Genomic DNA, 6,000 nt, shown 5'->3' on the forward strand with positions numbered 1-6,000 from the left:
TCATAGGTGGGGTTAATTTGGAAAATGTATTTTACTTTTTACACTTTTCCAAATGGGTAGAACTACTGCAATAATATTCTTAGTTGTGCATTGAGATATTGCTGCTGCCAAGCTTGATCTGAACTTTTAGGCACTAATCAAAAGCATACTGTTTGAAATAATATTTTGTATGTTACTTTTTCTTCCTCCTTTTCATTTTACTTCTGCTTGCTATTTTCATCCTTTTTATTTTTTCCTTCTTTTTGTTATTTAGGTATTCCCCAGCCAACTTGCTCCTCCTCAGATGTTAAAAAGCAAATTTATATCAAATGAATTATGTTACAATATTTACAGCAGCATGTAGGACTAAAACCCAGGAATCAAAGCCTATTTAATATATCATGCCAAAATACATACAGTGTTAAAAGTATGTATTTTAGTAGGCCCCGCTAATATATTGTTAAATCTTTATTTACATATAGTTTAATTCCTATGTAATAATATAGTAATCAACAATCTTATTCCAAGAAACTGTATCGTGTATGTCAGATATTTCCAATAAACGTTGCTTTGATATTTTTCCATAAACTTTTTTTTGGGGTGTGTGTTTATCTGTGTGTTTCATCCAAGGTGGCGGTCTGATTTTTCATGTGTTTGCTACATTAGATGGAGCCCTATCGCCAAAACAATCCTATACCAAGTTCCGAGTTACATAAAAGTAAAAAAAAAAAGTATATCACAATGGCTTATAGAACAGTATGGTTGGTTTACATCAACAGTATGAGTGGTAGCTAATGTGCTTCAAGCCATATTGTAACATTTGCTCAATATGTTTTAAATTCTGTATTTTACACGATTGTAATGTACTTTAGTAAACAAAGATACCCTGCAAAAATGAAGACTTTAGGTGCTGTAGTTTTGTCAAAATCAGATTAATCAAATACGTGTACGATGTTCATAACACAGTACGTACATGGCGTACGGGACTGTCATACACACACATCTAAGGACTGTACCGTTGCACGACCGATGGAGTGACACGCATTGGCGCTGATAGTAAATTCCAATTTTCTTTGCTCGGTTGTTCAGCTTAAAATTAAAAGAGGACATATCTGACGGTAAATGCTAACATTTGATAGAAAAGAAATGAAGAGCTTTGTTTCAAAACCCCTTTCATCCACTTTTGGCTGAAATTGAGTTATTGGCATGATATTATAGTGTGGGTAAAAATACACATTTTGGTGGTTGTTTGACCTTCATACTGGGCTCAAATTTGATTGCAAAGGTGGTTTCTAGAAAAGGGGTAAATTTATTTTGTTGCAAAACCCCTTACATCCACAAAACGTGCGATATAAAAGAAATAACAAAATAAATAGGAAGGCTTGAAAATTGTACCAAACCTATTCTTTTAGTTTCTATTCATCAACACTTTATCCAAACCCAAATTGAATCAAATCGAACAAGTAATACTTGCACAATTAAAAAAAAAGCTGTTTTTCTCAAAAAGTCAAAAAGTGGATGTAAGGGGTTTTGCAACAAAGCTCTTCAAATACTAATCAATTAGTATGGAAATGTTATAACATGGCTTCCAAGGAGACACCCTAGCCCCGTACCTGTTTGTTGTGGTTCCCAATTTTGCTCAGCGAATGGCAATTGATAGAAAAGAAGACGAACCCCACTGACAAGCTGACAAATAAACCCACTTTAATAAGAGGGCATTTCCGACTTTTAACCAAGGTAGCTTTTTAACTTTCATTTGTAATATATTCTTGTTACGTTAATCACCCGGGGTTAATCAACCTGGCTATGGCTATAATAGCTATGGATTTTATTAGTTAATGGTCAACAGCATATGGGTAACGCCGGAAGAATCATTAATCAACGGTATGGTCAATGACTTAATACACAATGACACAAAAACCTAATCAATTACTAGCACCTTGTGTAATTCATATTAGGCCTCTGTGTGTTTTTATGTAGCGCCTTAAGGGTGGAAATTATGGAAAATTTGAGGCCTCAAAATTGTTAAATTAGTGGTGTAAAGAGTATATAAAAGTGCACATTTTTAGAATGGCAATGATGCTCATTTTGGTGAACCCCCCAAAAAAAAAACCCACCTGTTTTCTTTTTTGGCCCAAATATTTTCGTTCAACGTAACAAAATAATTGTTGGGCCAATTTTTTTTTTATTATTAATTTTTTTAAACTAGATAACAATATCTAGAACCCGTTTACTTATTTTTTTGAATTTTTACCAACTTTGAGAAATTTGCACCATAAATGGTAAAATAATGTTAACCACTCTCATATTAATGCATATTAATCATACGTCGCTTTTTTCTAAAAAAATCATAAAAAATTTCTAAAAAAGTCATAAAAAAAGCCTGATTTTCGCCCAAATTTCAAATATTTTTGGTGAAGTTCGTCAAAATAAAAAAAAATTAAAAACGGTTCCTAGATATTTTTACCTAGTTTTTAAAAATTAATTACAAAAACCCCCGTTTTTTGGGATTTTCTTCAAAAATGAGCATTTTGGCCCAAATTTGACCTCACAAATGTCATTACCATTCTTAAGGTTAATAATTATTTTAAACTGTTGTGATTTGGTAGTTCACATCATCTTACGAATGGTAATGAGCTTTGGCAAAAACTGCATTGCTCAATTCATAGCGAGCGTGTAGAAGAATTAAAATATCACAGATATTCTTTTATAGGTGCTGCGGTTCTTGAGTTACGTTGTAAAGAGGGCTGAAACAACAACACTTTTGTAAAACGTAGTACATAACTCATTAACAACAAATAAATTAAGCAAGTTTGCAAAGTATACGATTTGTAGAATGAACTTTTGCAAAACATCAAGGTGTTAATTTTCAGTGATATATTGATCTAGATAATGAAAATCGATTTTTAGGTTGCTTCGACCAACAATACCTCGTCTACCCTTAATATGTATACTTTTATATACTTTAGACCAATAATTTGGCAGTTATGAGGCCCGAAAGTTCCATTACCCTTAGTATAACTTGATGTTCTGTATGGAAAAAATCATTGACGATTTTTGGCCTCAAAATCTGCAGTTCAAACATAAACATGATAACAGAAAAAAAAATCGCTTAGTATTTAATTTTTTATTTAAATTTATTTCTGTGTCAAATAATTGACCACTAGTGAGCTGCATGAAAACGTGGCTTGACGATCATTTTATTTTTCACAGTCCAATACTGAACAACTTTTGACCAAATTGCCATTAACTATTCCCAAACTCTGGGATCAAATGATATCTACTACATTTGTTTCAATGTATAATATTTGTATTGTTCTGTTGATTTTTTACTTTGTTTTCCACAATATGTAGAAAGTTAACAAATTAATTCTAGAAACCTACGTTCAATCATACTTTGGTTCAGTCGATCATGCATGATTGTGTTATGTGTGCACGTTTTCATGTACTTTTACTAGAACCAAATAATCACTGTCAACTATTATAGCAGTATACTTTTTAATATATTTAGATTTTTATAAATCACAGTTATTTTAACAATCAAACGTAAATCAAAACACCTAAATTATAGAACGTGTATCTTAATACTAATTATAGAGAGTTTGTCCGTCTGTCCGCGCGCTATCGCGTGCTCGCGGAGCTATCGCGTGCTCCCAGAGCGCGTACGCGGAGTATCAACGGGCGTGTGCGCGGAGTACCGACGGGCGCAGTGCGGGTATCGCAAAGCATTACAGTGTGCATGTGACTAACCTCATCGGACCAGAATCACGTAAGGCCTATAGCCCATTATATTTGTTTGTTTGTTTACCCAGGTTGGTCCGTGAGGAACACATGCTAATCCATGGAAAACCATGGACCGTTCCAAGCTCATACAAATGCACAAGCCTGGATAGCCAGTGTAGGCTAATATATGCATGCTGGCCTAGATAGCTTTGATAAACAAAGCAAGAAATGGAAGAAAATAGCTAGGAAAAGAGAAAAGAGAGAAGGCCACTCCCAAACACAATTGTACAATTTTACTCTTAGCCCTTACTTCGTGAGAAAGGAAACTGGAATTCCAATCTCAGGCCCCGATGCAAAGGCTTGATCACTATGAAAGACGCAGGCCTATATCATTGTAGTTTAAAAGGTCAGGGCGGGTATATGGGTAACGGGTGTTTGGTAATTAGAGATAGACCTATAATGAGAACCACCCAACCCGAGAACCGCGAAATCTAGTATATTATAATAACGAACCTGATGCTGTTGAGGTGTCAGTAAATAAACGGAAACGGCTTGGTAGATGTATATGAACCTGTGCTATCTTCAGTAGACGAACAAAATTGGCTTGTTCAAATGTACCATAGTACGGCTATCACGGTTATAGATTTTTTTTTTAAATAGTGTGCAGGTTAAAATGATTACTCGGCAATCTGTATAAATCTATTAGAAAATGATAATATGACGTGTGCTTTTCAGTCTATTATTGTGATATTTATACATGATAAAACAAAGCATTTATCAAAGTTTAACCTTGATGGAGTGGCGCCCCCGGACGTACTTTAACCCTTGGTTGGGTGAGTTAGCTCATCGTCAATGCGGACGCGACACAGCTGCTGCAGCTGTTAGGTTTCTGTATACACATGCTGGTGGTAGCATTTGCATTATTGAAGAAAAGACAGATTTCACGCTATTTGGTAGATGTATAAAGCTGATGTACATTTGTGCGCATTATTTAATTGTGATATCTCGCAGTGTCAAACGTACTCACTTGTACAGGCGTTGTAGTTTCATATAAGGTATTCGATATACGTTTGAAAAAGGCAAATTTAGAACCGACAAGAAACCAGATTGATTGTGGCATCATTTAAGGAAAATACTACGGTATTCATGGAAGGAAATTAATATCATTACTCACGACTCACGAGTGGCAAATATGTAAATAAAACGTAAGTATATTTTTAAGCTTAATACTAAGACAAAGTTCTGTTCATAATTATTTCTGCCTGTTGGCCGCCTGTTGGTCAATGTAGTAGGCCTATATTTTCCGGTATCTCTAGCTTCCATAGGCACATCATGTGAGAGAAATGTTAATTTCGAAATCTACAGATTCCTGGACAGATTTAGTTCATCATTAGTTGATTTGGCTTAAATATTTAATATTAGATGTTTGAAATTGAAAGTAAATGGAGCGAAAAATTCACTCCATTTATTCTCAATTTTTCATCACAGTCATGGGCGTAAAGAAAAGCAATAATTCGATTTTGATTGCCGCGCCGTCAGTCCGTCAACATCATTTTATATGACTCATAAATATAGGGGTAACTCCCATCCCACCCAGCTGATCAGGGGGACATCCCCATCTGCTATTCATTGATTCACTGATTCCGTATTTTTGTCATAACCAACACTGAATTGCAAGTTTGCAACTGCATAAATTACATATCTGCTATACTCTTAATAACTGTGAAAGAAGAAAGATGCCTAGGCTATATCATACCAAATGTATGCTGCTATAAGGAAAAGAGATATATTTCAACACAACTTATCATCTTTGATTAACAAATTTGTATTAAAAATATATAAATATATAAATATATAAATTTATAGACCATGGTGTATCATAATGTGTATATAAAATGGTCATCACAATTCGAAAAAACCCAAATAACACTGGCATTGTACGAGCCTTTGGGAAATGCATACTTTGGGGGGGGGGGGGGGGATGTTTACCGTTTTAATTACGGTGTGTTTATAGATTATTGTATGTCCGTCACATGCAACTGACAATGACATGATCGACTTAATGTCATTATTTTCTGTCATTGCATCGAGGAACATGAGAAATTAGCCCCGGAAAGTACGTTTACAGAGTTAATTTATTTCAGTACGGCGTCTGTCGTTTACATCTTTATTTGCGATGTCCATGCTGTCATCATAATTCACTGTATGGTTTCACCCACTAGATTATGTAGAAAAATATAAGGTCTGATGAATGCACTTACGAATAAGGCTTCAATCTTACACTATTTATATCGCTTA

Source organism: Amphiura filiformis, chromosome 9, assembly GCF_039555335.1.
Source record: "Amphiura filiformis chromosome 9, Afil_fr2py, whole genome shotgun sequence".
Lineage (NCBI taxonomy): Eukaryota > Metazoa > Echinodermata > Ophiuroidea > Amphilepidida > Amphiuridae > Amphiura > Amphiura filiformis.